This window comes from Rhyacophila brunnea, unplaced genomic scaffold (genome assembly GCF_057557595.1).
Source record: "Rhyacophila brunnea isolate RB1 unplaced genomic scaffold, BYU_Rbru_1.0 scaffold_11, whole genome shotgun sequence".
Classification (NCBI taxonomy): Eukaryota; Metazoa; Arthropoda; class Insecta; order Trichoptera; family Rhyacophilidae; genus Rhyacophila; species Rhyacophila brunnea.
This window is the reverse complement of record NW_028232763.1, coordinates 10,013,180-10,037,206: the sequence shown is the minus strand read 5'-3', so window position 1 is coordinate 10,037,206 and position 24,027 is coordinate 10,013,180.

The following is a 24,027-nucleotide window of genomic DNA, read 5'->3' as shown; positions in this document are numbered from 1 at the left end:
AGAAATTACTCTTTGTTACAAAATACCATTGTGTCTCTAAAAATAATTTCATTAGATAACATAATTAGGAATCAATTTTATTATTGCAAACAAAGAGTTACATTTATTAATATATTGAAAAGTATATAGATAATATAAATAAAGAAACAATAATAATAAAAGAGTAAAACAAAATAAGTGATAAAAGCCATAAAATTAAACAAGATAAGTAAACATAATAATATATTATTATAAACCAATAAAATAATAATTATAAAACTAATGATATACTAGGTTTCTATACAAGAATGTAAAATACTCGTACCTCCTCCAGTTATCTGGATACCACAAGATTACCCAAAATAGCGACTGCATTACCTTCGTCAGTCAAGTGACGACCAATCTCGGCCACAATCTTCAAAGCAGACGGTGAATAATAATTATGAAACATCAAAAATTAGACAATTTGATATTTTAATTGAACTTGATAACATCCTATGCCATATAGACATGCTAGAAAAAATCTTTTTTGAAATAATATGTTGCCCGATGGGACCTGTATTCATCGGATTTGCGCCAATGTGCTTTACCAATAAAGATACGATGAAATTAACTAGAACTTTTTATTATATAAAAACGTATTAATATTGCAAGTTCTTCCTTGAGCCATTTTTGTTACAAAATATGGATTTAGCTGTGTTCAGTATCATACTATATTATCATATTATAAGTACGTAAATTATTACTAATTATTTGTTTACGTTATGATTGATGCATTATATAAGTACTTACTTATCTACAAAGAAATCAACTGTAGAATCTAAAGAAAACACTTCAATCCATTTTATCCACCCTTATTTGTGATGAAAATTATGTGTTTTGGCCATCAGTGATTATTAATTTTAATTAACATCCCAGTAAATAGGTTTTCTTAATTAGAATTTGAATACGTCAGTACAGTCAATAATAATTATTATTCATTGTCCAGGTGCGTGTGTTGTACCGTACAGATTGTACGATATTATTATTTTTATTTTTGTACCATCTTAATAGAAAAAATACTAGAAAACTGTTACTAGATAAAAATATAGGTACCTACCTATAAGTATGTGTTTGATTTAGTACATTGACATTTACTTTCATGTTATATAATAATTGTACATATAGATACCATGTAAATTGATATCAATGTATTTATGTAATTATTAATACCTATACTCGTATAGAAAGATAACCACATATCGAACTGTTTTATTTAGAATGCTTCGATTAAAACTCACAAACATCACATACTCATTAGTTATTATAACCGAAATATAAAAATATCTATTTGTAAACATCGAAACAAATATTTTTTATTAATCGAAAAATTTCAATCTACCAACTCATTTCTTTTTTGGTGGCTACCAATTCAACTACATTAAAAACCGCTATGCAAGGCCGTCTTTATTTGCAGTGGCGAAGGGTGAAGGTAAGCTGTAGAGATTCGACATAAATAGTGCACACTAAACTTTGTCAGTAATATCTATGTTTTCATTGAACTAAGAATACAAATTATATTGATTAGTTTTTAAAGTTCAATTAAACTCTGTCTAAAGCATATTTTCTTATCTAACATTGTTTCCTTAGTGTATCTAGAAAAGCTCCGCCCAAAATCACAGGCGAGAGCTTTTTTTCTCTCTTGTATAGTGCTAGCCCCTCACTGGTGCATTTTATTCGCATCGCTCGACCTATGATGCTCGTATCGGCTTACGGGAAAGAGCAAACTTGTGCGACCTTCTTGCGCCTAGCGTGCGGATTTACAATAAATCTTCAGTGCGAATTTCGATGACGCAGTCCACTGCATACTGTTCGCTACGCACAGATTTCGAAGGTAAATCAAAATGGCGACGACTGAGAAGCTTATCGAGTAGGTCCGTAATTATCGCATACTTTACGATTTGCCGGGCAGGGGTTATAAAAATATTCGTAAAAAGATGAATTTGGGAGAGAAATCAATGTAAGTAAGTGGTCTGTAATTGTAGACAAGTTGTATTATGCTGTACATTGAACATTCTGTATTCTGTCACTTTGACAGTTATATGAATTAGTCTATCTATATGGCTTCAACATGTGCTGCCATCTGGTTTTCATAGAATAATAATATATTATTTTACGTGAAGTTTGTAAAGTTATAGTAATCCTGTAAACGCTGTAGTGTACTTATATTTTTCATATTCAATTCGTAAAAAATATGGAATATTTGGCGTAAAATATTAATATTATTTACTATTTTACATCTGACGTGGAAATACAATTAATTATTTAATCTATGGCTATCTTAGATTGATGGCTATGTAGGTGACGTAGGCTGCATTCAGTGACGTCCCTAGGAAAATGCCGCCCCTAGACAGTGCCAAATACCGCCCCATTTTTTATAAAGTATTTTTTATCATCCTTTCATGACTCCAATATCTAATAAATGTGTTACATGGATACATTACTAACAAAACTATAAATGCATCCCCTACATCTTTAGTTTTGACGGCCAACACGTCTAGTTAATAAGTCAGACTGTAATGTAGTATTCGTAAATCTGCACGCGTCGTTTCTGATCACCAAGGACGTCGAAGGGCAACGGAAGTAAGCTAGACATCACAACGCCGACAAAAAAATTACAGTCCTCTTAAATCTTTTATGTTAATTAATACACTTTGTTTCCAAACAGTATGCTGATTTTTTAATGGAAAGATATTTTCGTTATTACTAAGTTTATGTAGCTATTTCTATATATACCAAATAATTCTCCTCGATTTGCCGCCCTTCGAGTAACTGCCGCCCCCAAGCGACGCTCAATATGCCTACCCCCACGGGACGTCACTGCTGCATTGGTGTGATGCCAAACACGAAATTCGTATCAAATGGAAGCGCAATGCTTTCGGTAGCGGTTACGTTGCGAATGTTTCTGATAGGTCCTTGGAGTCCTTAATACAATAGAAAATTCATTAACAACTATCAGACTGAGATTTGGGGCCACTTGTCCGGATGGGCTTCAATGCTTTGCATGCGAGTGCCGCAAAACTGAATGTTTAAAAGGTTCACTCAATATATACTCGTAAATAAATTAATAGTATAAATTAATAGTATATTAGTATAATATATATTATTGATAATAATATTAATATTGAAGTATAACTTTACACACAAAATTTACCTTTTGAATAACCGTCTAAATAATTAACATAAAACTTCCGAGTTTTAATAGTATTAGCGGCAAAAGCGTCGGAGTAATAATTAAAATTGATAATTAAATTACCAGGAGCGCAGAAATTAATGCAGTAGGTAATAAAACATTCGTACTATTCGTAGGTGTTTTAGAATTTATTCTCGAGTTTCATAACCCTGTCGACGACAATAAAACGCAGTGGTACTGGATGGCCAAACAAAAGCCGAAATGACTAATGACAGCAGATTACAACCGGGTAACAAAATGCCGGCTGCAAATGTTTATTACGAACCGTCGCCAACAGAGATCGCTGAGGACAATCCTTTTTTTCCATATTAATAACTGCAGTAGATACTTTTTTCCTTTTGTTTTATTTAAAAAAAATATATTTGTATACCACTCAAAGAGGCGCCTTTGGGATAGTCTTTTGAAGAATTATTAGCAAATTTCAAGTCAGTCGGTAGTTGAGTTACATGACATTGACACGGGGACTTACCAATTTTTCATCGTGTTATACCTATATAAAATAATTCGGTTCCCGAAGTCAGTTTCTTTGTCGTGCGTGATTGGTCCCTTCTGTAACCCAGTAATCGTATAGTTTAATTTATTCTTTCAAAATCTCCCTATTTTTTAGTAAATAAGTAAATTCAAATACGAGTAACATGGCTAACAAAATTAACTGTTTCTTTTATTATTTTAAATACATTATGAGCACATTATCACCAAAATAGTCACGAGTTTTGTTTTTATACATTTTGAGAATACTATTTCTCAAGAAATAATCAATGAGAACTTCGATTTGGAAGCAAAGTTAACTTGACGTTTTTCCCATCAGATCGTTTTGAATTATGCATAATATGGTTTGTAAAATATTCATCTGGCGTATACCGTTAAATCTAACGTTTTCCGACTCCGCAAACTCCTAAGTATATTTTTTTCAGAAAAAATTTAATAAACACCAAAGCATAAACCCTACATCGTAGTATATTCTTGGGTTTTCACCGTGTCTCCTTCTTCCTTCTTTACTCGACGTTTCGGGCTCGTTGCAGAGGCCATTATCAAGAGATATAATGATATAATGGCCTCTGCAACGAGCCCGAAACGTCGAGTAAAGAAGGAAGAAGGAGACACGGTGAAAACCCAAGAATATACTACGATAAAAAACAACCGTGAAAGCCTCAAACATTATATAAACCCTACATATCGATAATTCAATGAATGCTTTACAATATTGTTTACTTAGATATTATTATTAAAATGATTTATTATTTCAATAAGTTGATAAAATATTTTTTCTATTATCATTTTCTTTATCAAAGTAATTTCATAAGGTATATTCAGGGTAGTTGGGTAAGTTTTAGCCATGATAGCATTGAAAAGGTGGAAATAAAATAATAATTTCTTTCACATCTAATGTGGATTATATAAGTGGTTCATAAGCATAGTGACCCAAGTCCATTCTGGCTATTTTTCAGTAGGCTAGGTTGAAACATAGTATTTGAGTATTTCTTATTCTGTGAGGGTATGATTTCCCTTACATAATAACTTAAATGTACCTAAAATAAAACACTTCAGAATTATAATAACACCCTTACAGAATTAGAAATACTCAAAAAATATGTTTGAAACTAGCTTACTCAAAAATAACCAGAATGGACTTGGTTCACTATGCTTGTGAAACACTCATATATATATATATATATATCAATGGTGTTTTAAGTTTTGTGCGTATAATATTAAAATATTATAAAATATAATAATATTATGATATTCGCCTCTATGCTAATATTTAGACTGGGGTTACAGCTTTTGCCTCAGAGAGGGCAGCAGCTGTTGCCACGCGGGAGAGTTTCGGAATATAAATTTCCCACGTTAATGACCGTCCACTTTGGCGTATTATTATATCGAAAGTTTAACGACAACCACACCGGGCTAGGTGTGGTGGTGTGTGTGTTCTAATGGAAAAATTAAAAATGACAAAAATAAATGTATCGTTTACACTTAATCATTTATGTGCTCCTGGTATAAAGCAAGCGCAATTAATTTGGCGCCATAATTTATGAAGCGATTTTTTTTATCAAATACTTGATATATTTAAAATTTTCATAATCATAAAGATGGATGAAACACGGGTTGAACACCATCCGACTGCTCCTTTCTAGTACATACTTTCATTAGATACAATAGTACTTACTCAACAATATTTACTACTTACCTACTAAAAAAATATCTTTCGTATTATTGACGCAGCAGAGTGTAAAAACTGTTAAAAAAAAGAATAATTAAAATAATACCTAGTACCTATAAGACTTATACCCCGTTTACACGTACATGGATTAACACTGACAGTGTGTATTATCGCGGCCATAGCAAGAACTAATTAACGCAAGATGACATGCATCGATCAAAAAAGTTCAGAAGCTTCTGAATTTTTACGCAATAATAATTGATACTTGCATGGCGGTGCGCATAGCAGTAGAACAATAGTGGCGAACCTGCCGGAAGAAATACGAACTACACCGCACAAAACATTTTGAGGTTTCCCGATTGTCTACGAACCTGCCTGAACCTGTTAAATAGCACCATACAATGACAACATCGCGTCTCGCTTGCGCTCGAAGAATTAGATTGGAGAGACAGTCATCAATCACTTTTATATGTAAACAGTTATTATCGCGATATTTTAGAAAACACACTATCGGTGCAAGTAAATTCATGCACATGTACAGGCACTATTACTTATCTGTACGGGACATGCGTAAAATTAATCAGTATATTCTATGAATAACTAACTCTATTTGAAATCTATGAAATTTAAAAACATAACTGATGAAGTAATCGTGTAATTTATTAATAATTAGTAATCTTTTCTAAAATAATTATATAGGTAAATGATTATTTTAAAAATTGTATATAAATATGATATAATATGGTGGATATATTTTTTAATTATTATTATATTCTTTCTCTCATACTGTATTATGTAAGTTCTGAAATCACCAATTATTATCTTGGATGCAAAAGCGAATGGCTCTGATACTACACAGGTACTGTAAAACGGGGTGAATGTGAATGGGGTGGACAATAGGAACAGTTCCCGACAAAAAACAATTGAGTGTTACAATTGCCAAAATGCTACTGTTTGCATTACAATAATATATATAATGTGTAGGTATATGATATTAAGTATATAAAAATAATTAATGTTTATTTATTTATTTAAACGTGTTACCAGTATTTTATTCAAATATGCTGTATTTTTCCTATATGTAGATATATTTATTTGCTACCTATTCCTATTCATCCCGTTTCACTGGAAATAGGAACAAACCATTATTTTAGGAAAATATCGGTAGCGAATAAAATGAGCATTCTCATTCACTAAATCATACTGCTAAATTGCAAACACAACTTTTGGCAAGGGAATTTAGATTTTCAATCGTCCCCTTTAGCATTATGGTCAATGTGCGTGGGCGCGATACCCGAGAGATGTAGGTTCGATTTCTGCGGGGTGTCTTACTTTTTTCAAAAAGATTTTTTCTATCGGTTATAATATATTTTCCTAGAAGTGTTTTCAAAATGATGTATGTTCAATAGTTAGAATGTTACATTCTCAAATCTTGTGAATTATTCGTTGAATAAAAAAAATTGTTAATTAAAATTTTTATTTATTGGTTTATCCACCTAACCCAGAGGTCGGAAAACCATGGCTCGCGAGCCGCATGCGGCTCTGTGGGTATTGGCGTGCGGCTCTTTGGCAAATTCCCAATTCCCAATTTTTACAAAAACTTTTGCAAAAATTCACAATTTTTTTTTTCATCATTGATTTCTACACTTATTATATTATACATAATGACATTATCGCGAAACTAATTTTTCCTCCTTGATGGTTGATGCAAAAAGGTATGATTGTTGTTGTTTTGAATCCGCCCATTGCAAAAGTCGACAAATTAAATTTTCTCCATTTGATATTTCAACAATAAAAACATATATTTTATTTAGTTTTATTCGGGAAATCTTCTTCGTTTAATAAATAAACAATTATAAAATGTAATGAATTCATTTAAATAAATCATATTTATAAAAATATATGTAGGTATGGCTCTCGAATTTTTTTTAACCGTTGTGCCACTCATATTTGGCTCCTTTGGTCCAGAAGTTTGCCGACCCCTGACCTAATAACACCAACATAAAATACCGCTTAAATATCTATGATAATATATATATTTGATGGCCCAAACATTGTCACCTAATCTTTACCCCGGCGGCTTTATAAAACTCGTAACTAAAATCCCTTGGAAAATCGTCAAATTATCTTTCTATTTTCAGTTTAAGTCCTCGCCTGTGTATGCACTGGTGTACACTAGGTGGGAAGAAATTGAAACAAGTATGCGAGGTGACGAATGGAGTCAATAGATTAAGTAAATATTTAAATTGTTTAATTATGTTTTCAAATAATATGGTATGTACATAGCACGTAAGTTTTAAATAAAGAAATATCTTAATAATAAATATGTATACTGGTATGTGAGGAAGATGTAAAATTGTTATACTATAAAGGAGATGAATGCTGGAGTAAATGAGAATTGAGATAAATAAATGTAAGCGAGGATTAAAATATAGTAACATGTATAGCATAATTACCGCAGAGAGTTACTATTAAACTCAGTAGTTTTGTTTTGTATAATTAAATTCAGTAGCTTCATTTTATAATTTAAAATAATACACGTACTGCACTGCCTTATCCTATAAATCACTGTATACTGCATATGCGTGAGTCGGAAGATTATTTTGATAGTATGTGTGTACTGTTATACCGATACGATTTGAACGAATCGGCTGGGAATTCCCTATCCATTTTTTTCTTCGCAATGTTTTTATAATTTGTAAATTGAAATAACTTCTTAAATACTTAACTTCCTGCGTAGCTTTCTTCCGTAATTATGTTTTAAATAATTTTACCTAGTTGTTTATAGATTAGAATAAGAGTTTATAACAAATTAAATGTTAAGGAATAATACGCGCGATCGCACTGCTAATTAGGTGGTGCCTCTGAAGGGGGACAGGCTTTAAAAAAATAAGGCCTCTCCCGAGATCGAGTGCGTCAATTCAAAAGTATATTAGTCTAAGATTAGTTCGATTTCGCTCTTCTGATAGGATAGTTGAGTTCGATTCGGCTCCTCTAGGAATATAGTATAAAACTCACGCTCCTTTATGGCGTGCCAGTTAATAACTAAATAAGTAAAAATTATCAATTGAATATTAAAAAATAAGTTCCTAAATAAATAATCCTTTTTATATAAAGTTAAAAATTAGATGTATAAACCCTGAAATGTTTTAAATGATAAAAACCGTGTTAATTTTTAATTCACATTGTATACATTTCCAAAAAAAACTATAAACATTTAATAACCACCCTATGGTACGTGCACTAACAAGTGAGCTAGCCAGATTTGTGTCGTGCTATTAAGGGTGTGTTACTAACCTAACCTAACTAGTTAAATGTAATATTTTTATTTATTATACCATCTAATTCTTCAGTCATTTGGCGTCAGAGTCCAGGGGCAACTGGAAGCAAATCATTTGCAGAACTATCGTCATGACAATTATAATCATCAGTAATGAGGCGAAGGCTGGAAGAAAAAACATCTACATCAGTCGCCGAAAATGAGTTATTTTAGAAGCAAAAGTTTGTACCACTTCATATTATTATAAAATGAGGTATTTTCTAACGATTCAAACTCGACAAGTCGAAAGATTCGCATCTGTCCAACAATTAAACGAGTTGCCGCCAATCTTCACGAAGATTTACGCCCCTTAGGGGAAAATGTTAATTGTTTCGTGGAAAAGTTTTTCACTTTCCACACACTTTGGATCTCTTTGCAAGACATTTTGAATTATTTGATTGCTAACTCACTGTTTTAATTTTAATCTTCGTGTTTGCGCCGAGTTCAACGAATCCCCACGACTCCAAACTAGTGATATAATCTTTTAAATAAAATATCAAGTCTTTTTGAGATTCCAAATGTAAGAGATATTGTATCAAAGATCAAGGGTCGCCATTATAAGTAATTGAATTTATAGAGATTCAAAGCGAATCTATTTTAATTATTTTTTGAATTCCGAATAGAAAATGGAATACTCAGACATGGTTTGTTTGTAAATATCATAATATCAGTTACTTACGTACTGTATTTGATTATTGATTTTAAGAAAATCTTTCATCTTAATAATAATTTTTCAGTGAAAATTGCATTATTTAAAAATTAACTATTAATCTTAGTTATTTAGAAATCTCATAATTAGTGTGATTTTTCGCTGTACTCGCAGAGACGCCCTTCTAAACGAAAATCGCAAGTCCATGTTCAGCTGGGCTCACCTGCATCATAGCTATATTATAAAATCTCATTGGCTGAAAACCGCTTCATATTTGTCAGCCGACACCTCATTGGCTGCATACACATAGTACCAATAGGCCGACAAATAAATTGTTCTGATTACTTTACGAGCTCTTAGAAATTGTGTACGCACCAAACGTATGCGAATTTAGCTAAAAATCTATCGTATACAAATAGATCAATGATAACACATATTTACTCAGCTATTTGACCACAAAAAGGGAGGTACAGGTTAGATCTACTGGTCATGATTAGTATGGTAAACGGCAGTGACGCCCCTAGATAAAATGCCGCCCCTGGGCAGCGCCAAAATGCCGCCTCCATTTTGTAAACATTATTTTTATCATCCTTTCATGAGTCCAATACCTAAGAAATATTTTGTATGGATACATTACTAACAAAATATCAGACTAATTATTCGCAAATCTGCACGTCGTGTCGTGTCTGGTCACCAAGGACGTCGAAGAGCGATGGAAATAAACTAGATATCGCGAACTCGACCAAACCAGTGAGATGATTTTTTTTTTATGGAAAGATATTTTCGCTATTACTAAGTTTAGGTAGGTAGCTATTTCTATATATTCCAAATGATTTTACTCGATTTGCCGCCCTTTGAGTAACTGCCGCCCACAAGCGACGCTCAATCTGCCTACCCCCACGGGACATCACTGGTAAACGGTTATAGAGGAAGATTATGGACACATGGGCAAATCGAGTGTGCGGCAGAATTACTCCGTCAATGTTCATTACTGATTGTCGAACATTTTTCTTGACAAGTTTTACGTAGGGTAATGCATATTTCAAACCTGGGATCCACGACACTATAAGTCTGGCAAATAGGTACTCAAAATTATTTTTTAATTTGAGTTTGAGTCAGAGTATGGACCTATTAGGTTGACCAAGTGGCTAACATCCATTTCTCGTAAAAACAATGTTCTGTTAATACAAACCTCCACTCTGTGGAGGCCCATACGATCTTATCAGGATCGGACATGGTCAAAAAATACAATCAAAATTATGACGCATCCAAGAAGTTAGTAACTAATTGAAAATTGAATTCTCTTTATATTACGTTTGATGTTAATAGGAATAATAGTAATACGACTGTTTGCGTTGGTGCACTTTTGTAACGAAAATAGAAACGTCATCCATATTTCACAGTTAAAAAGCTGTTTGTTTCAATTTGTGTGTTGAGCACAGACTGACATGGCGGCTAGTAAATGCTTATAATTGCTTTTCTGATTCGATTTATTTGTTCAATTCTTTTTGTACATCGCTGCAAAATAATATTTAATTTTACAATCACTACTGGAAATTCAATTTTCATAAACCTTGGTGAGAAAGAATTGAGACATGATAAAAAAAGCTACGGAAAATACTTTGTAAAAACCGTGGACTGAAAGAACAGTCTACATGTTACGCTATTCTATCGTAATACTGGTGGTTTTCCAATTCTTCTTTCTGATTGCTCTACTTCATCAGACCTAATATTCTACCTCTTTTATTTGTCGCATAATCTATAACTACTTTTTAAACTTATTCTTTCAGAAACAATATATTATTCAAATCAAGCACAGGTAGCGCAGTATCAATATCAATGCATTGGTTCCTTATTATTATAGCTTTTAAAGGGGATTGCTTGTAAGCTATACACTCAGTCTTGTTCAAATGATATTAAAATATTATTTATATATTCGATGCCAACTTATATAATAATTAGTTATCTTTTAGGTCGTATGTTAATATTACATATATTAGGTATTTGGTAAATTTGATCAATCACACAAAAACAACGTTTAAGATAATTAAGTTATAAGAATATGAGTTGCGAAGTTTAATTTATAAAAAATCAATTATGTTTATCAAACATAGTAGTTATAAATAGTTTACTAACATTAAATGTAATTTAAATCAAATAACAAAACGAGAACAAAAACTTACAAACTATAACTCTCATGAGTTAAAATATCAGTTAAGGCCATACTTCAGTTGAGGCATGGTCTAAAAAGATCGTGGCTAGGCGATGCGCGGATTGTGCAAATGACGCGTGCCGAACGAAATATAATTTGTCATAAAAATCCAACACGCGTCCATTTAATGTTACGTTTATTGTTATATTACTAATAATAATAGTATATTCATTGACATGTTTTCTTTTTTAAATACATACGTAAAGTTTTTTAGTCATCTTTACACGATTTATGAATATTTTCATCCGACGCCATTTTTTCACCTCGACGGTCGGTCTCCGATTGGTGTATAGTGAGCAATTTCATCTCACCTACTGTTGAAAATTATTTGCCGTTTCACTGAAGCACGCTCTTAAGTAATTTCAAGGAAAACATTGTACCTACTCGAGTATTTAATTTTGTCGGTTTGATTAATTGTGTAAATCATGTCATAATAGAAAATGGGTAAAGTGTGTTAAATAGTAAATAGTAAAAGAAGTTTAATAATTGTAATGCACAATTATTAAACATAAGAGTGCCAACTAATTCAATCAATAAAACATGAAATATTTAATACTTTTAATCTCACAGCTCATAAGATTCGGCTTTCTGCCAACTTAACCCTGTGTAAAGAATGCTTTATAAATCATTTATCTACCTCAAATAAAATGTCATTTGTAAACTCGTTGAAATATTAAATTATAATTTTTGGGCGCCTTGAAAGATGTGTAATTACAAATTAAATATAACAGTATAAAAATAAGAACACAGCTAATCGTGAAAAGTGTTATTTAATTACACAAACCATTGAAATTTAAAAACATACTAAAACAAATACAGATTTTTAATACAACTTTGAGAAGCGTTTACTTGGTATGGGGACATAGAGCATTTGTTGGAAGATGGTAATTATTACTTAACTTTATGTTTAAATTGTGATGGCTGGAACTTCATCTTGGCTGGAATTATGAACTGCGAATCCTTCTCCCTGTCCGAAAGGAAGTAACTACAAATGGCGTTGAAACTGTATCTAATTGTTAAACAAGCACGTCCGATCGGTACTGAATCTAATCTCGGAGTGAAGATCTTGTGGGCGGAAATAAGTTTATTGTAAACAAGACGCTTTCAAAAAGGCGGGAAGAAACCCGATTGGCCTATTTTTAACCGTCATTGTCTTGGAAACAAGGGTTGACACACACTTTTTAACAAGGTTGTGCCAAATTTTGTTATTTAAATTAACATTTATTTAATATCTGCGTTTGAAATGTAGCCATGTTACGTGAAATGTAACATGACAATCATTCTTAGTGCTTTAAAATCATTCACAATGAAGATATTATTTAATTTGTCTATTAGAAGTTCAACTAATATCAGCCTAGGGAGTATATTCGTATTTATTATTTATTACTTGCATATTTCATTCGTTGTATAAATAAAATTAAATATACAAACGTTTGTGTAGAATACAAAGTCAAATTATTCTTGACAGAAAATTATATATTTCTCCACGCATTCTCCCTTTGACGCTAAATTCGTTACAATACTAATAAGTGATAATATCATGTCGAAGAAAATATGTATTAAATTTCAGTCAACGCATTTGTTCGCTTTGAAAATAAATTGGCTTATATTTCTGTATTAAGGTTTATCCTTCTAATTTAATACTAATTATAGGTACAAGGTACAATTGCGCGTATGCAAATTTGATACAATAATAATAATTCCATTACCAATCTAAGACGACTCAGAAGAAAGTATATTTTCAATCATAACAACATACATAATGCTATATTATGTATTGTCATTACGAAAACAACATTTTTTTCAATTTTAATTTATTTATTGTTAGCATACTGTGGACATTACAAATTATAAGTTTAAGACGTTCACAACATGACATGAAACATTATTATAAAGAAGAAAAAAAGATGTAATAAAAGCGATGAAAATGAAAATATAAAAAGACAATATAATAATATAAACGTACAAAAGCAGTGACAATACTGACAATACAATTATACATCTATGAAAGTTCAAAGAAGTACGAGTTTGTTAAGGAGGCCCTATTTTAAGAATTTACAAAATAGCGTCCACCTAAACTGGTGGAATATCAACATCAGCAATTTGGTTGAACACGGTTATCGCCTTCCCAATTGGCATTGCCAGCGGCAGGCTTGTTCTGCACCTTGGGGGAATAAACAACTGATGCTTTCTATTTCTAAGATAGTTATCAGGGACAAACAGGTCAACAATGACCAGAATGGCAGAGTTCTCATTTATACCTCGTATAAGTCGAAAAAATACGTAGCTAAATAAAAATCTCTTCTAAATTGCAGACTGCAGTAGTTGGCCATTATGATATTTCAACGAATACCTACTTTAGTATCAAATAATATATAAACCCAAATATAAATATTATGTTCGATAAATAGAAAAAAATAGTCAGAACTTAATTATTAGCATCCCTCCGGATACATCTAAAGATTTATAACCTGTTGACGTTTAAGAATGGTTTTCAAATAAGTTGCCTATCCAATATATTAAATTTAATCAGCATCGAAATATCAAGAAGTAGCTATCGTTTTGTAGCTAGATTTAACTTAAGTGGACTGTATGGATGAGTCGGATAGGAAAGGATGGCGTTGGCTTAATTTTAATTTTCATATTGTTAAAGAACTTGCTTTCTGTGTTACTTTATTTCTATATTATATTTTTATTCTTTCATATTTATTGGTACTGAAAGTCCCATAGACTACGATGGGCGGGACATGTGGAGAGAATGCCTGAAGTTAGAGCGCCAAGGATCATGACGAAGTGGCTACCCCAACGGAAGAGACCCAGAGGCCGTCGAAGAAGGAGATGGGCCGTAGAAGTGGACTGGCTTCATATAGGAAGACCCGGTAACTGGAGAAGTGTGGCGAGAGACCGGAGTGAGTGGAGAGCGGTTGTGGAGGAGGACAAATCCCACCCCGGGTTGTAGCGCCGTGGAAGAAGAAGAAGAAGATTAATAATTTTTATGTATTGCATGTTCTCTACTTTATTTTTTTATGATAATTGAATAGTTTTATTTTACTCGCATTGTTTCCTGTTATATTATCGCAATGTCTAACGGTTTCTGAATAAATTAATAATTTATATAATATACTTACACTGCAATGGCCAAAAAATTTAATGCCACAATAATACTGAAAAAATAACTAAAACTCACTAAAATATTATATAGTCGTATATATTTGTACCCAATTTTAAATACGTTGAACAAATTTTAAATAAAACATATTATTTAATTATTTAAATATTTACAGTCATATTTTTCAGGTCCACTGTTGGCAAAAACTCTCCAGTATTGCCCCATTCCAAGCCAAATGTTGTGAGTAACACCTTTCTTTATTACGACTCAACCATGTACATATTATATGGAGATAGTAGCTACGTGTCCCCATTTTTTTCATCGGGGCCTTTGCCCGTATTAATGTATAACTGAGTATTGTAACGTTTATATTATTTGAATGTAAAATCTTTGCATACATAAAAAATATATACTTAGGTACTAAAGAACACGTAGAAGCTTTAATTGTTTTCTTTTTAATTTAGCAAACATTGAAATCTCACTCCGCAGCTTTGCTATTTTGTGAAAAACCACTAACCAGAAATCAAAAGATTCCAGTTAGTAAGAATAGGATATATTTTTTCATGCAAGACACTCCTTTCAATTTACATAGTAACAGAAGAAAAGGTTATCATATTCAATGAACTCGATATGATAAAATATATATTATATTGTAATGTAAATTAGATTCGTCATGTATCATTAATAATTATAATAAATTATTGATAGCGAGGTTAATTCTGAAACAATCTTGTCACTTCTTTTTCAACAATGTGATAAGATAAATCTGAAAAAAATGTGCTGCACTTTGTATTCATTTAGATTGCAACGTAATAAAAATGCATACATCGCGAGAATAATAGTATATAAGGGTTGGCAAACCTTTTTACGTACGCGTGCTAAAATTTCTCAGATATTATTTTTCGACTATCTGGCGTGCCGAGCAGTTTTTCATAGAGAAAAAGTGATTTTTAAAAAGTCTTTTAAAAACTTGATATTCTAGATAATATTACTAATAGAATATACCATACATATAGCTTTATCACATTTTTCAATTACGCCATACATTTCGGTAAACCAATTTTGAAACTGTCCTTGAAACTGGGCCAAATTACTACTACAAGCTCCACCAACTCTTTGTTTCTTATTTAGTACAAACATTTTTCTAGCTAGAAATGGTTTTATTGTTAATTGCTTAGTTTGATTCTTTACGCACACATTGACATCAAAATTGCTCCGTTCAGATCAGGCATTCTCTCGCTACAGTGGTCTCAATCATTGTAAATCGATCAAAATCACAGGCTCGTGCGAGGCTTAATGCGATAATGCGACGCATAAAGCCTAAGGACCGACCTATCCAATTCAATATTTACATAAAACGTAATGTATTAACCTGCTATTTTTCATACAATGCAATCTGTCATTTATTGTATTAGAGGTATTTTTTTCTTCAAAATAAAACATTCGCGTGCCATGCAAAATCATCTTGCGCACCTTAGGTTCGCTACCACTGGTATACAATATGAACTTGCAATTGTAACTGATAGTGATAACCTTTATAATAGCACAATTTTATTATTATTTCCAATGCCATAATGTATTAAGTATATGTTTTTATTTGTAATTATTATAAGAGAACATTATACAAAGAATACTTTATTATGTATCTACTATGTGTTCATATCGATGATCATATTTGAGGATGGTTAGTGTTATGAAGTAGTTTCGGAATTAGAATTACTTCGACTGACATGGTACAAATTTTGGTGTCGCGTAAATCTCGAAGAACTATGGGAATCTACCATATAACGATGTATAATTTTAAAATAAAATATTGATATGACAGAGAACCTCGAGTTCTAAAGATGGTACCAAAATAATTTTCACAATGTCTTTTGATTAATCACTTTAACGATGTTATTTGTCAGTTATTGGTGTAAAGACATTGTCTATATGAAAAAAACTTTTAATATTACTATTTTTAAGTAGGCAGAATTGTCATTTATTATGATGTTTTCTTGATTTATTTGTGCACAGTATATCAAAGAAAAAATATATTACCCGTAAATCAGAAATACTATATACATTATCTTTGTTTTATAAACATATTCTCTGCAATGGCCTATTTATGTCAGCACAAGCTAAATATGCAATGCGTTTTCCTCTTAAAAATAAACAAACTGACATGAAAAGTAAAATGATTCGGCTGTTTAGAACTCTGCAAGCAAGTGAGTGAATGCACCTCGAAAAGTGCATTTTTTGGCACCGTGACAGTGCTAAAAATAAACTCATCTCCAATATTATAGTCGGCTTCATAAACTCTATTAGATATAACGTCCAAAATTATTTAGTAGTATCGTGAGTTTTAATGGTTTTTTTAGTTTTTACCCACTGAATTTGGTGCAGCTTACTTCAGTGGTTGGCGCTTTGGATGGCCAGGAGAGAGATAAGCATTAAGTGAGACGAAAATATCTTAATGCAGTTAAGTTGGATTTTTGATCTATTAATGGTCTTGCGCCACTTTGTTGCTTGGCAGCTGAATGATGTTGATCGATTTCTCATGGTGATAAAATGAAATTGGGAAATTTTAACTTATTTTTTTTTTAAATAAAAGTCTACAAATCAGTAGCGATGGGTGGATATAGGCTTTGGAGATTGAACTAAGAATAAAAATTGTAGATTGTATTGTTTAGTTTTTTAAATTCAATTTCACCCTGACCTAAGGTCTTGTTATCTGTTCAACATGCCCATGTGGCGGAGAAATACAGGATGGAAAACACATCCTCTGAGAATGTCCTGAAATGTGTACGGAAAGGGTAGAGCTGCTCAAGTCGATTCAACCAGCTGTTGGGTGCATTGGACCGTCCGACTTGGTCAACACAAAGGTTTTGCGTGGTGCATTTTGAATTTTTTTGGAGTTATACTGCCAACGTGAAGATCTCTTCACTTACCATGTTCAGCAGTTTTGTAATATTAGGTTTTGTTACTTACTACAATTTGTAATATTGCCTCTACGTGCTCGTCTCTACCATGGGTACTCCTTAAAATCATGTAAATTCAGTCAAAGCACATTTGAGTCCAATGCGTCTTCAATCTTGGGTTATTGCTCCTGAAACATTCTCAGTCATACAAAAATGATGCTTCACACCAAACGTAGGGTCTCATGATACGCCCAATTAAGACGAGTGGTGCGGGGCGTATGTGGTTTAATGGACCACTAACTTTAATCCCTAAACCACACCATAATATTAGAGAGGTAAGCTGTGGAGATCCGACAAAAATAATGCGCATTTTGTCAGTCATATTTATTTGTTTACATTGGATTAAAAATACAAATTGCAGGTGGTTTTTAAAATTTGATTAAGCTCTTCCTAAACCAAACCATGATATAACAAAGAATATTTTTATTTAATAACTATTATGGTTCGCAGAGTGGAGGTTTGTATTAAAAGTTTTTTTGTTTTTACGAGATATGGATGTTAGCCACCTGCTCAATGTATTAAGTCACTACACTGACTCCAAATACACATTGAAAAACAATATGTGTATTTGTCAGACCCGTGGGACCCACGACATTATAAGCTGATGCGTTAGCCGCTCGGCCATAATTCAATGAAAACAAATAAATATGACTGACAAAGTTTAATGTGCCATATTTATGTCGGATTTCCACACCCTACATCCACCCTTCGCCACTGCTATCTATTGACAGTTATCACCATAAAATAAATGTATAACAAAAACTTTGGAAATAGTCTGTCGTGTACAAAATGTACTAATCGAGAAAATTTGTAACACTGTGAACGTGACTAAAATATCAGTATATTAATAGGAAATATAATCACATACATTTTTATGCACAAAAAAACCCACGGAAAATCTCCCAATAGACCAGGGGGGGGGCAAACTGCGGCCCGCCGGGTATTTTTTGCGGTCCGATATCATTAATTGTTCTTCTGATAACGAATAACTTTTTTATATATTTTTAAAAAAAATATTGACAATAGATTAAATTTTGTTAAGCAATAGTACGCGATCCATTTTCAATAGATATTGATAGTGTACCGACAGAGCTACAACTTGAGATTATTGATCTGCAGTGTGACACTGATTTAAGAGAATTGCATCGTCGTGAAGAAATCTCCAAATTTTACAATACCCTTAATTCAGACAAATTCGACCAACGTAAAGATTATGCAAGAAAAATGTTCGTTATTTTTGGATCAACCTATATATGTGAACAAACATTTTCGATCATGAACTTAAATAAAAATTCTTTACGATCAAATATCTCCGATGCTTTACGAGCAGTGTTGAGAATATCAACTACAAAACCTGAATTTAAAAAAATGTACAACAGTTTCATTCTTTTCATTATTTTTTTATAATGTTTATTTTTCGTGATAATAAATAGTGTATATCTAAAAATGGTATTTTACTTGCGGCCCGCCGATCATTTTGAATTCTTGAATTTGGCCCTCCAGACAAAAAGTTTGCCCCCACCCCTGCAATAGACCAATGTTAATTAAAATGTTTTGTAGTGAACGGTGTTTATTAATAGTATTATATCTTAATTGTTATAAATAAGTTTTAATTATAAAATAATATCATTAGTTTAAACTTACTTCTTTTTAAATTAGTTCGGTAGGCACGAGACGTACAGAGCGATAGACCGAGGAAAATGGCGCGACCTTCTGCCTTCCCTATGCTTCAACACTCGGGCGTGTTAGGGTGAAGTAAGTAGTAAGTACCTACTTCAATACGCTATTTTTCAAGTGAATATAGAAAGAACAGTAAAAAATCTACCTGTACGATTTAAGTAAATTACCATGTTTACTCCTAAGCGGAGCATATGGGCCTCTATAGAGTTTAAGTAGTCAGTATTGACAGAATTTTATAAGGAATAGTTGTAAGCAAATCACCAATCACAATATTTTGAGTCCTTGCACTGGATCAAATACACGTAATTGAAAAAACAATATAGAATTTTTGACTAGTTGCGGATTCGAACCTGCGACTCACAGCTCCGTATTTATACAAATAATCTAAGGCTAGGCCAACGCGAGTGCGTGGGTCGTTGTGAATTATTTAAACATACATTATAAAATAAATTCAACTCATTTAAGTGGTGAAATCTCATGCAATTTCTGACACCTGATTGATGCTCTGTTATGAGGAATATACCTACAGAAAAACTAAAAATAATTTGAGAGTTTATTGGACTAACTATTGTACGGAAAATTATTACTTAATTAGAATGAAGATAAAATATCAAATGCAAAAATATCTACTTAAGTAGATATTATTCTTCGAAAAAATCGAATGAGATCTAAAGCTCCTTCTTGAAGATGAACATTAATATTATATTGTAATTTACAAAAAAAATCACACAAACATTATAATTATAATTGAATAGGTATAAATAAAGTACTTAATGGAAATTCTAATAATTTTTTTTTAATAAGTATATGTAATACAGTCTAGAATATTTTTGTATGTTATATTATATTAATAATAATAATATATGTTTGTATACCTAGGTATTAATAATGTAACATACATAATTTTGAAAACACTTCTGAGTGTTCAGTATATCAATTTTATCAATATAATCTTTTTTGAAAAAAATACGACATCCAGCAGGAATCGAACCTACGTCTCTCGGATTCGCGCCCACGCACATCGACCACAATCCTATAGGCATCCTATGTAGTTGCGACAAATTTTAACTAATGGCTCTTACAGTACTCTCTGAAGCGCTTTTCAAATTGAGTTACAATTGGCAATCGGCTTTTGTATTTTAAATCAAAGTAGGTATTAAATACTTCAATTACTTTCCGACGTCACGGATCGCTCCAAGATTTTTTGTTTTAACTTTCTTGAACTTGCTAATAATTGAAATAACTATTTTTTTTATTAAACGAATAATTCACAAGGTTTAGGAATAAAAAAATAGTTGATTAATAAATTACTCTTAACATAAAAATTTGCAAAATTATTAAATTCCATGTGCTTTACGAAGTTGAGTAAAATTAATTATTTCTATATGTTTGTATTAAATAAACTTCTTTAGTGGTAAGTTCTTGCCGTATAAAATAAATGATGAAATAAAGTCATAGCAATTTTTCATATTATTCAAATGTAACGATAATCTCTCACATAGTCGCCAACGCAGTTTTTCTCGCATGGCGTGCGCTGAGACAATAAAGGGAGTGCTTCATCGTCTCATTCATGAGCCGTTACTCTTGTCCGTTTTATTTAACGCCGCATGCAGGGCATTACTTTTATTTCTGCAGAGTTTAGTGTCGAAGCTCGTAATACTATGTATGCCCCTACTAGTGTGCAATTTCTCAACACACTGTTCACCTAAAAGCACATAATAAATTAAAAGCTCAGTATTCTGACATAATTAATATACTTAGTGTAAATGAGAAGTCTGCCATTCTAGTATTATATGTATTCCTGATAATAATCTAAGAAATTGGTGTTCTTCTAGGAAAATCTTGAAGGATTTAAAAAAAATGATAAACACTAGTGACCTGTAAGATATTACATATGATACAGAGATGTAAAATACAAAAAATACACGAAAAACTGCAGTAATTAGTAGTATACCAGGATAAAGTGAAGCATTTAAGTATACCTGCAGCAATCATATCACTCAGCATTACAAGGGTGACACACTTTTGTTGTAGCGGAAGCGATTGTCAGCATTTCCTCAATAGTGGTCGGCAAACTCATTAGTTAATAGTTCCCCGATTCCAGGTTCACATCAATAAGACGACTTCTCAATTTACTCTTGATAAGGTTCATGCTTGAAAAAGATTGTTCGCATATTGAAAGGAAAGAACAGCAACCGCTAATTTTTCAACTGATCATATGAGTCATGCACAAGACTCGTCAACTGCTATTGATAAAGCTGAAACCAATTCAAGATCTTCGACTTGCTGGTTGGTTATATTCGAAGACATTTTGACTGTTTTATCTGTCATTGTTTTAGCCCGTACGTGGTCATTTGTGGGAGAGTCACACTCAAGGGGCCAAAGAGCCACATGCGGCTCGCGAGCCGCGGTTTGCCGACCACTGATCTAGATGCATATAGGGTTTATTATGATTTATTAATTGCAACAATGTCTCTTGGAATATACGGACTGCGTTTGAATAAATAGTATGGACGATCCATAACTCGTCACTCATCCCGAGTCCGGTCGCTCGACACAGTCAACCGTTATTCCACTCGAGCTCAGTCTCAAGGTTATATTAACATCTCGGTACATCGCCATATCATTCAATAATATAGGCAATCTCATCAGTTTGTACCCGCGATTATCATCGATTGTCATCCTTATCATTGTATTTATTTATTCTTCCATCGATAAATAAACTCTCAGCTCGACTCATCCAAACAGCAAAGACACCTCATCATCCCAAAAGTGGTGACCCCGACATGATATCATCATCCCCAAACACAATCTCTACAAAATCTACTGTCGAAAGCTGTATAACTTTCTTAAATCCTTTATTTTCATGTTTCTCTTATAATGCATGATCTGTATACCACCGTGCAATGACATTATTAAGGTGATTCATCAGTGAAACGGCAAATAATTTTCAACCATAGGCGCAACGAAAATTTGCACTCGCTCGGAGAGAGAATGTAGAGCTGGAAACACGTCATTTTGCTTCGTGATGGCGACGGCCGTAATAATTCTTAAATCGTGTAAAGATGACTAAAAACGTTACCCATTTACTTTAAAAAGAAAACATGTCAATGAATATATTATTATTGTTACTAATAGAACAATAAACAGAACATAAAATGGACACATGTTGGATTTATAAGACAAATTATATTTGGTTTGACATGCCTCATTTGCACCCGCGACCCGCAATCCGCGCATCGCCTAGCGACGATCTTTTTAGACCGTATCTCAACTGAGGTATGGCCTTAATGGAAAACGCACTCAATACAGTACCTAGCAAGTAAATTCACGCATAGCGACATTCACACATGTCTAGATAGACGTCACGCAATTTCCATTATGCGATATCACGCATCGAGAATTTATAGCAATATCACCTTTATTGTAACGGCGTTTGAACAGTGTTTCTAGTATCAATGTTCATTTGAGCGAACCCGTTCGAACCGAACCATTTGGCAGACCCGACAAAAAGGATCGGGAAATTATGGCAATATCACCTTTATTGTAATGGCGTTAGAACAGATTATGTATCATATGTAAAAAGTGAGTATCATTTTTTTCCAGATGCTTCGTCCATATTAATGTCATTGCCACCATGCTATATTAATTATAGGAAGCCTTTTAAAATGCTCGTGGAACATGGGTGGAAATCACTGTCCTAATTAGTATTTAAAACTAGCCTTAGTAATGCCAATTGGGAGGACGATAGCTGTGATCAACGAAATTACTTAGGTTATCGATACATTCCATTTACATGCGAGTGAATTTAGTTGGAAATAAATTCTTAAAATGTGATTGTTTAACTTACCTACTCAATGAACTCCTTGCTGTTTGCTGTGTCTGTCACTATTTTTGCTTGCTTCCTTTATCAACTTGTACCGGGAACAAAGCATTCACAGCATAATACAAATACAGCCAATACTGCCAGTGAAAGAACTGATCGCTTCATATAAGATCTTCCTACCTCTCAAATACAGCAAACTATCGTCATTTACAAAATTTGGAATATTTAGATCACCAATCTCAAAAAAATCTCACCTGTCACATAGGTAGCCATGTTTTCATACTATCCTAACATGTAAGATGTTATTTCAGTTTGGCCAAGTGAATTAAACCACCTTAGACAAGTAGACGCAAGTCTGTTTCTAGTTATATAATATATAAATAGATCACATACTTTGATTCAAACTTCAATATTCAAGTGAATAACATTTTCGACATATAAAGAAATTTATATAACTAAAACTAAGAGGCCAAAAAATAAAATACTTTTTATTTTCATGTACGCAGTATTAATTCAGTACATTGCTACGCCGTTGTGGAAAATTATTTTACCGGTTGGATTAAATCGCCCGACTTTACTTAGGGCGCAGTTAAAATTAAGCTCTGGCAATTTCAACTGGAGGTAGATTTATAATATCGCGATAGTAACAATATGTACAGTATTTGTAATGTTGTTCTATAATGATACATTACGAGACATTGCAGTATTGGGCAGTGCTTCATACGAAAAGAATATTATAACATAAGAAAAACACACATAACAGTACATATGTAATTTTTTTTTTATATATATTAGAAAACCAGGTAATAGAATTGTGATGTACAGATTCTATCTAGATTCTAGTCTATAGGTATAAGTCTAGTATAATATGAGTAGGTAGGTACTCGTAAGAAATCCTAA